General features: G+C 48.1%; 1 protein-coding gene across 1 annotated transcript in view; it reads left to right on the top strand.

Annotated features, from left to right (window-relative positions):
* The first annotated feature begins 8,375 nt into the window (after positions 1–8,375).
* Positions 8,376–10,661, top strand: part of TWSG1 (twisted gastrulation BMP signaling modulator 1) — a 34,522-nt gene continuing 32,236 nt past the window's right edge. Inside the window, exon 1 of the mRNA XM_066579553.1 lies at positions 8,376–8,499. The gene's annotated coding sequence lies outside the window, so the exon portion shown is untranslated. The remainder of the gene's footprint in view (positions 8,500–10,661) is intronic.

The raw sequence follows: 10,661 nt of genomic DNA, 5'->3' as shown, positions 1-10,661 counted from the left end.
ATACGGCAGCATCTCCAGGCTGATAAATTTGGCTATGTGCACGTTTAACGCTTGAGCGTGCGGGTGCGTGGCGGCGTACTTGCGCTTGCACTCCAACACTTGCGCTAGCGACGGCTGGACGGTGCGCTGAGAGACATTGGTGGATGGGGCCGAGGACAGCGGAGGTGAGGGTGTGGGTGCAGGCTAGGAGACGGTAGTGCCTGTGTCCTGAGAGGGGGGTTGGATCTCAGTGGCAGGTTGGGGCACAGGCGGAGAGGCAGCGGTGCAAACCGGAGGCGGTGAACGGCCTTCGTCCCACCTTGTAGGGTGCTTGGCCATCATATGTCTGCGCATGCTGGTGGTGGTGAGGCTGGCGGTGGTGGCTCCCCTGCTGATCTTGGCGCGACAAAGGTTGCACACCACTGTTCGTCGGTCATCTGCACTCTCAGTGAAAAACTGCCAGACCTTTGAGCACCTCGGCCTCTGCAGGGTGGCATGGCGCGAGGGGGCGCTTTGGGAAACAGTTGGTGGATTATTCGGTCTGGCCCTGCCTCTACCCCTGGCCACCGCACTGCCTCTTCCAACCTGCCCTGCTGCTGCACTTGCCTCCCCCTCTGAAGACCTGTCCTCAGTAGGCGTAGCAAACCAGGTGGGGTCAGTCACCTCAACGTCCTGCTGCTCTTCCTCCGAATCCTCTGTGCGCTCCTCCCTCGGACTTTCTCCAATTACTACTACCTGAGTGATAGACAACTGTGCCTCATCGTCATCGTCCTCCTCACCCACTGAAAGCTCTTGAGACAGTTGCCGGAAGTCCCCAGCCTCACCCCCCGGACCCCGGGAACTTTCCAAAGGTTGGGCATCGGTCACAACAAACTCCTCCAGTGGGAGAGGATTCGGAACCATTGCTGCCCATTCTGGGCAGGGGCCCGAGAACAGTTCCTGGGAGTCTGCCTGCTCCTCAGAATGTGTCATTGTAATGGAGTGAGGAGGCTGGGAGGAAGGAGGAGCAGCAGCCAGAGGATTCAGAGTTGCAGCAGTGGACGGCGCAGAACTCTGGGTGGTCGATAGATTGCTGGATGCACTTTCTGCCATCCACGACAGGACCTGCTCACACTGCTCATTTTCTAATAAAGGTCTACGCGTGGACCCATTAATTGTGAGATGAATGTGGGGACGCCAGAAACGTGCGTCTCTCCTAATCCCGCAGCAGTCGGCTGCGATACACCTGGATCAGGAGCTCGGCCTGTGCCCACACCCTGACTTGGGCCTCCGCGTCCTCGCCCGCGTCCACGTCCACATCCTTTAGGCCTACGCCTACCCCTACCCCTCAGCATGGTGTATTACCAGTAGTGCAGAAACAGAATGCTGTAATTAAATGTGCCGCTTATTGGCCTCTGGTTGGAGGCTGACTTCGCTTACGGAATGCACAGCAGAGCCAGGAAAGAATTTTGCGCAAGCCTGTTCTAACACTTAGCTGGCTGCGTATTAATTAGGACTACTACCCCCAGCAGAGACGCCGTACACTCAGGACGGTCACAGGCAGCCCAAATAGAATGTTTTTTCCCAAATTTTTTTTGAAAAGCCCACTGCCTATATAGACAGTATATCTCTTTCACTGTCCCTGCCTCAGCACTACTGGCCCTATACTATGTAAAATTACTGCAGACTGAGGACGCAATGCTCTGCACGGCCGATATACAAAAAAAAAAAATGTGCAGCACTGCAAAAAGCAGCCTCAACAGTACTGCACACGGTCAGATGTGGCCCTAAGAAGGACCGTTGGGGTTCTTGAAGCCTAAAATAACTCCTAATGCTCTCCCTATAGCAGCTCCGGCACCAGCAGCACTTTCCCTGAACTATGTCAGAATGCATCTGTGGCGAGCCGCGGGAGGGGCCGATTTATATACTCGGGTGACACCTGATCTCGCCAGCCACTCACTGCAGGGGGGTGGTATAGGGCTTGAACGTCGCAGGGGGAAGTTGTAATGCCTTCCCTGTCTTTCTATTGGCCAGAAAAGCGCGCTAACGTCTTAGAGATGAAAGTGAAAGTAACCCGAACATCGCGTGGTATTCGCTTCTAGTAACGAGCATCTCGAACACGCTAATACTCGACGAGTACGTTCGCTCATCTCTAGTGGTCATCTTTGCATACTTTAGGCCTCCTTCCCACGGACGGATTTCTGCTCGTTGCCCGCAGCTATTAGGTTCTATTGAACCTAATAGCTCAATGCTTACGGTGCGGAATTCCACACCGTAAAGTCTCCCGTCCTCACCCGCGGCATGCTCTGTTTACCGCTGGTGTACGCGCGGACGGCTTCCATTGCAGTCAATGGAAGCCATCTGTTCACGCTATCTTCCGCTGTAGCACAGCGGAAGATAGCGTAAAATCGCTTCTCCGCCTACCGCTGCCGCGTCATATGACATGGCCGGCCACGTCATGTGATGCAGTGGGCGGGTCATGACGTGGCCGGCGCGTCACGCCGAAGCATCATGCGGGAGCGAGGACGCCGGATCCGCAGGTAAGTTTGGGGTCTCCGGCGGGCGCCGTGACGGGCTCCGCCGTGGAATTCACGCGGTGGAGCCCGTCACGGCCGTGTGCAGCCGGCCTTAGGGTGACTACCCACTACAGTTTTTATTTTACTGCAAAATTCGCAGCATTTTTTTTTTCTGCAGGGGTCTACGGGACTTGTAATGTTAAAATCGCGATCTAGCAAAATCGCAATTTACCGCGAAATCGCGATTTTGCGCGATCGCTATTTTAACATTACAAGTACCATTGACCCCTGTAGAAAAAAAAACGCTGTGAATTTCGCTGTGAAAAAAAAACTGTAGTGGGTAGTCACCCTTATAGTAGCTACTATAGAATATGCAAGCGGAGCGGGACACAGCTGCAGCCGCTAATAGAATACAGCTGTTTTGCATCCGCAAACAGCTTTAGTGTTCTCTGAGCTTACAGCCCCTGCCCCACTGTGAATTCACAGCAGGACACAGTCACAGAGAATGTTATCAGTGTAGCCGGCTGGTAACAGCCTACTCCACTGATAACAGCTGATCGCTCAGTTCTAGCAAGCTAGAATTCCGCAATCAAAAACCCGTGCACGAAAACTGCACGATGCCAGTGCATTTAGACAGAACAAAAATCACTCAAAAGATGACCATGTTGGTGCTGGCCGTGCATCACTTCCACCGGCAGAATGGTGCTGAGTGGGTCAGCGGCAGTCTTGGAGCAGATGGCCTGCGTCGGCTGCCGCAACTCAGTCCTCAGGCGGCAGCCGACTGAAATCCTGGGACAGGCGCTGCGGTCAAATACATCTCTCCAGCGTCTGCATTCATGACTGGATGCGCTGCTGCCTTCGCTGGACGGTTACTTCTCATGTGAGGTTGGTATATCTGCCGGCGGCTGTGAGCTCCGTTGTGTCCGGCGATTGTGAGATGGGTTGTGGCCGCCAGCTGTGAGCTACGTGACGGGCGGTGGCCCTGAGTTCCGCGCCACCCGCCGGCTGTGATCTCTGTGGCGGCCGGCTGTGAGCTCCGTGCTGGACGACCGCTGGCTGTGAGCTCCCGGCCGGCCGGCGGTGAAGCTTCTTGGAGATCTGGCTACAGCCCTCGCGCACGCTCTATGCCTTTCATTGCTTACTTTAGTGCTCTTCCAGGACCTTGTGCCCAAGAAGCAGCGCAGCCAATCAGCTACAGGGGGCGTCACCCCCCGTCAATCTTGACTCCACCAGCGTTTGCTGGTGGCGTCAAGATACAGTAATACCTGTTCTGCTTACCCCACTCGGAGCGCTCAGCTGGATAAAGCTGTGCGCTCCGAGAAGACAACAGCTGTATGCAGAAGATAGCGGTCTCGCTTGTCTTCTGCATACAGCGTGAGCCGGCCGCGCACAAAACTGTCAAACTGCGGTTTGAGCAAATTTTGAGCGATCATCTTGCCGTGTAAATGCACACAAGATGTCTTTAGAGCGACAATACTGTCTAAATGGACCTATAGACAGGATCATAAATCTTCCTTTACGTGTGTCACCAGTCTGAGGGTGCATTCAGACGACCATATATCGGCTGGGTTTTCACGCCCAGGCGATATACGTCGTCTCTCTCTGCAGGGGGAGGAGGCTGGAATAGCCAGGAGCAGTGCTCTGAGCTCCCGCCCCTCTATGCCTCCTCTCCACCCCCCTGCACTATTTTCAATGAGGACAGGTGGGATGGGAGCGGAGCTAATTCCCGGAAATTAGCCTCGCCCCTGTCCCGCCTCCTCTCATTGCAAATAGTGCAGAGGGGTGGAGAGGGGGTGGAGAGGAGGCAGAGAGGGGGCAGGAGCTCAGAACACTGCTCCAGGCTCTTCCAGCCTCCTCCCCCTGCAGAGCGAGACGCCGTATAGCGGCCGGCGTGAATACCCAGCTGATATGTGGTCGTCTTAATGCACCCTAAAGCAGAATTCATATGTTATTTACATTAGGGGGTTCCGTCACATCTGCTGAAAAGAGCGCTGTGACCGAACCCCCAAAAGGAACTTGCATTAGTAAACTGGACACCAGTTTAGTTTCTGCTGCATTTGCAGTATAGAATAAACACTGTGAACTACATTAGGGAGCGCTCACACAATGTAATTTACTAGGCTGTGTGATTACAGTAGGGGTCCCAAGACAGCCGGACTACGACTACAGTTTTTTGTACTCCAAATACAACGGAAACAAACAGAACCCTTGTAAAGCGGACACCAAAGTAGTGTCCATTTCACTGATGCAAGTGAGGCCGGTTTCACGTGGCCGAGAATAAATTGGGCGAGCTTTGTATGTTGCGAGATGCTTTTGAATGCGCTCATACACATGAGCAATTTTTTCCCCATATTGCGGGAAAAATCGCGGCATGTTCCATCTCTGGGCGTTTTCCCCTCGGAGGGCCTCGCCAACTGTTTTCAATGAGGCCGAAAAAGCATTGCATGACGTGCGAGGCAAGGTTTCCCATTGACAGTGATGCAAGGCATTTTTAACAAAAAAAAAAATCATCTAGCATCCGCAGGGACATAGCGCATTGGCAAGCGTGAGATCGGGCCGAGTTTCATGGCCCAATATCGCACTTGACAGAGTGAAATTAGCCTTAAGAGTGGCTTCAGGTACGCATATTTGCACACGCAATAGACAGAAAATAGAACCCCATTGAAATTTCCCAATTTGTGCCCACTTCTCTCACGCACCACCCCCTTCCCCCTCCTCACCCCCTGAAAACAACATGCTCTTTCTTTCTGCCTATTTGTGTACCAAAGAGCACCATAGAAGTCTATGGGAGGTGCGAACATGTGTGTGCAAGTGCGCAATATTCTGAACAATTCTTTGAAAAGAACTGATCTGGACTAAATAGCCTCTTAAATGAGGGCGGTGGTTGTTACATGGGCATATGAACATGTCCTGCGTGTGCAAAAAATGACAGTACTATGCGCAGACACACAGGCAAATCAACCCCATTCACTGCACAAAACGTTTCTCTGGAAAATGCGAATTTACGCATACGCTCATCTGAAGATACCCCTCAGCTGATTCTATACCTCAACCATTGTTGTGCAATTTCTGCTTTAGGGCTTATTTAGACGACCGCATATCGGCTCGGTTTTCACGCCGAGCCGATATATGGTGTCCTTGTCTGCAGGGGGGGGGGGGGGGGGGGGGGGGAGGATGGAAGAGCTGGGAGTAGGAACTGAGCTCCCGCCCCCTGCCACTATTTGCAATAGGAGGGGCGATATGGGGGCGGAGCTAAGTCCTCTGCACTTAGCTCCGCCCCGACCCTCCAATTGCAAATAGTGGCAAGGGGCGGGGAATTGGCGGGAGCTCAGTTCCTGCTCCTGGCTCTTCTATCCCCCTCCCCCTGCAGACAAGGACACCGTATATCGGCTCGGCGTGAAAACCGAGCCGATAAATGGTTGTCTAAATAAGCCCTCAGGCTAAGTGCAGAGTAGCTGTAATGCAATTTGCACCTGAGAGACTCACTTGCAACTTGTATCAGACAACACATGTCCTATATTTCATCCGTGATACATCATCATGAGTTTTTCTTTCACACAGATCGTGGGTTGGTGTGAGAAAAACCAGACGTGTATAGTGTATAATTAATTATAGGCTATTAATTAACCCTGACCCCACATGGCCCCAAATGCAGTAGTGTGTAGGAGGCGTTAGGGTACCTTTAGGCGTGGGCAAGAATTTCAAGCGATCTTTGTCCGTTGCGAGACGCACAAAACGCGCGCAACTATGGACTCAATTCTTTTGAATGGAGTCATACACATGAGCAATGTTTTGTCTCACAGCGATGCTGCGAGGAAAGGCATCATGGCATGTCCTATTTTTTCAGATTATTTTCAATGTACTTTAAATACATCACATGGCTCCCACATACGGTGCGTTGTGCATGCGAGTGCGATGTGAGGTTTCCCATTGACATCAATAGGACACACTTTGGATCCTCTATCACGCATGAGTTTTGGAATTTCACAGAAGCGATGCAAGGACTTTTACCTGAAACCTGCCTCTCATCTGTGGGTAAAACACATGCTGACAAGTGCGATATACGGCCGAGTTTCGTGGGCCGATATCACGCTCGCCCGTGTTAAGGTAGCCTTACACAGAGTGATTATTGCCCAAATAACTGCTTGAAACAGCAATTTTCATTGATAGTCGTTCCACGTACACACAGCCAGCAACAGTGTGAGAAATCGCTCAGTATATATGCAATTCGTACCCGCGGGTGTGAAGGAAAATCCAAAAGTACTTGCCAAGGAATCTGCAATTCAAATCTGGTCGTGTGAGATTGGCCTAAACAAGTGTTGTTCAATCTTTGAACTGCCTATTTGCAGTGAATGGTGGTTGGCGGGTGGAAGAAAACTCTGGCGTGCTCCGCCTTTATTCACTGAACAACTATCACTCCAGGAGCAATGGTTGATGTGACGACTGTCAGGCTTGTCCTGTGTAAGACGCTCCTGCAGACAGTGGAGTCTTTTTTATACGCCCGCCTGTGCAAATACTGTGCGCATTTGCGCAGGCACCGCTCAGTGACATGCATGGGGGAATCACCCCCACCCTGATTTAAATGGCTATTAAACCAAATTAGGTGCCAGTGCTCACAGGTATGCTCAGGGTTTTGCACATACCCAAGTGTACATGTGTGTGCATTTGTGCCCCCCAATAGACTCCTATGGGGACCTTTGGTGCGTAAATACGCACCAAAATAAAGCATGTCGTGTTTTTTTTCACACGAGCAAAAAAGAACAGTGAGAAGGAACCCATTTTTTTCACACGAGCAAAAAAGAACAGTGAGAAGGAACCCATTTTTAAACAATGGGTTCTGTCCTCTGCCTATTGCGTGCCCAAACACGCCCGTGTGAATTATCCCTAAAAGTACCTTTAGGAATTGTAAAGTGACAGCCATGGGCCATAGCAATGCAGTGCTTCACAATGTGCAAAGGTGATATTTTTAATAGAGCTAGACTGATTTTTTTCTTTTTTTTTTTTTTTTTTTTTTACACAGATCTGGAAACTTTTACGAACTTTACAGCAACACTAACTTTGTGTAATAATGTGATTGTTGTCACTCAAGTTTGCTACTTCCTATGCCACAAAAAAGAAACCAATACACAACAGCCATTGGCATGCTGCCAGTCTTAAAATGTGCACAGCAGGTCATGATCCTCAGTTAGGAGCCCTAGATTACATTTCACCATATGGACCCATGCATACACCCACATCATGCTTCCTGTAACCTCTGAGGTCTATAGGGCTGCACTTATACAGCATAGAAATCACAGAATCTCCCATTGTCAAAGTGTGACCAATGTTATAATGTAACCATTCACATCCTATCCGTAAATTGCTACAGTACAAGTAACCAAGTTTATCCAACTGTTTGCAGTCATCAGAGTAGATAGATCAACCCTTCTCCAACCCTACAGGGGAAGCTCCACTTCAGTAATATTCAAATGAAGCAGTTCTGTAGAAATGTATGCAACTAAACATCCTTTCCATACATATGAATGGGGGTTAGTGCAGGACTTCTACAAGCCCCCTTCAGATCACAGTAGCAGAAATAGTTGCAACAATTTGAGAATATACCCTGAAAGGTTACTTGGTTACAAAACATCACATTTTGGCCAAGTGTGAATGCATTTAAGACATTGTTCAACTTCTAGAAAAAAAAGCATTGTTAGTAGAACAAACCACACTTGTAGTCCAAGATATAAAGCAGCTTCAGGTTCTCTGGGCTGGCTGAGGGCAGTGGAGGTATCTACAGAGGAATACCAGTCATTTGTCTATGGGGATGGAAAATAGGAGGGAGGTGCTCTGGAAACTGACTGCAACTTTTTTGTGAGCATATTGGGGGCTGGGATATCCCTACTCCTCCTTCTGCTTCTCTTCCACACGCCATCAGAGTCTAGGAGGTTACAGAAAGCTGGATAGTTTGATCCTTGTGCAAAGGAGAAGTGTAGTGAGACAAACCCTAAGGTGAAATCAGGATCCCATCCCATCCAGTTTACTGGTAAGAAGTTGGGAGGAGGTGGGTTTGGTTGTCATGGAACGTGAGAAATTCCCTTTTCTTTTTTTCCTTGGTATGAAATGCAAAACTACAAGGAAACCAAGTGCTCAGTCTAGTGACTAATTCCTATTCACTTTTCTGTGTGGACACAAGAAAGAATACAGGGTTGGATTTTTACTATAGGAGATAAAGTACCTTGGGCAGAGGGCTAGAAGCAATGTTCTGCTGCAATGAGTTAACTCCTGGTCTAACTTAGTAGTTACTGGAAGTTTGTATGGCTTTGTGTTCTTATTACATGTTTGATTGTTATGCATTCATTTTCTGTTAGTGTTTACAGACTATTCTTGTATATCAAACAAATAGGATTGGGGCACACTTGTGTTTTACACTGTTTTATATATTCTCTTTTATCACCCTACTTTACTAAATGCCTAAATTCACTTTCCTTCAAGTAATCAGGAATTTTATGGGATGCGTCTGTTCATTTACAGGACAGTTTACTCTGATTGTAAAGGAAGATTGCATAACCTTTTAGTGGATACTTTAATGAAACTGATTCTTTTGGAGCTGGTTTACACAGGATTTAACCCCTAAGCAAACATATTTGTAAACTTGATCTCTAAACAGAAGCTGGACTGGAAGCAGATATTCCAAGCATATATGCAGGTGGTCACGAGGAAAGGGTTAAATGGTATGCAGTTTGTTGTATTATACTCCTGTTACAGTAGCAGGAGGGGCAGGTTCCAATTTACTAAACTTTTACATGGTTTCTTTTCTGGATATTAGTATAGGTAGCGCTATAATTAATTTATTAGTTTTATGCACTTTTAAGCTATATGACCAGGAAAAGTCTTCATAATATATATTTTCATGTGGGTTTCTGCATATATGGTGTATACAAAACTGATTGAAATGTATTTATTTATTATGTATGTCAAGTACAGCATTGCCCATGACAAAAGCAACCTGCTGAGGATTTCCTTTTAGAAAGCAGTAGATGAATGGTGTGTAGGATGTCCTACACAAACGCCTCCTGAGCATATGAAAGGCCTGGGGGAGAGAGAGACATCCAGTCCAGAAAGCAATACTACATAGATATTCTGATGGGGCTTGGTAATTTATCCTGCATGCTAGGAAACTCCTAATATCCTCTCTCATCAGTTACAGGCAATGAGTCTCATGTATAAAAAGTGCTAGTGGTAAGGGCTTCATGTAACTCTTTAGAAATGGGAGACCTATGATGGACAATGCAAACTCTCACTAGTGTCTGTCCATAAGTGACAAGTACTAGAAATAATGTATCCCTAAGGATACATGAGGAATATGTTTTACAGAGGCTGCTTATGGCAACTTCTATATCCCCCAAAACACTTAAAACTGTGAACCGGCAGCAAAAATATTTTATGCATAAAATATGACCTGCAAAATGTTTCTATTATGTGACCATTCTAACACTAAACCGAAATGGCAAAGGTTGCAAACGTGTGGCTACATAAAGGGGCTGCTAATATCATTCACATAACGCATGTAAATGTTAAGGTTCACATAATTTGAGATATGTGAAAGTAAGCTTTGATCACGGGGGTGGACATGTTTCTTGAATCCCTGCCTGTCAGTACATTGAAGAACACTGGATGGTAACAGGGAGTAATAGACTGCAGGGCTAGAGCTACATATACATATATCAATTTCTCAACAAACGATGCTGGGTTTTCATGACCGTGTCGTTACAGCGTATTCTGCATGCTGGTCTTGCAACATGTTGTATTATGTGCGCATACACGCCAAGCTAGCACATGACCATGAGCAGTTAACTGGAAGTGTGCAATGTCATTGTGTACTTGCTGCGTGCCTTCCACAGGCGGCGCGCCACTAATTATAGTCGTATGAGCCCAGCCTTATGAGTATCTGCTGGACACTTCCATTAGTACAAGCATCATATACATATTACCATTTTTTTTTTTTTTTTTAATTTTTAAAGCGGTTGCACCAGGATCACAAGTTATCCACAGGGTAAGGGATAATTTACTGATTTGTAGGGGTCTCGCCATTGAGACCCCCACCAATCCCAAGAATAATGGTCTTGTGTCCCCTTGTCCTCCTCACTATGAGCTTACCGAACCCCCTGCAGTGAGGAGGAACCTAAATGGCGCACTGATGCTTCA

Source organism: Eleutherodactylus coqui, chromosome 9, assembly GCF_035609145.1.
Source record: "Eleutherodactylus coqui strain aEleCoq1 chromosome 9, aEleCoq1.hap1, whole genome shotgun sequence".
NCBI lineage: Eukaryota > Metazoa > Chordata > Amphibia > Anura > Eleutherodactylidae > Eleutherodactylus > Eleutherodactylus coqui.
The sequence above is the reverse complement of the archived record's forward strand: the minus strand, read 5'-3'. Positions and strand labels throughout refer to the sequence as shown.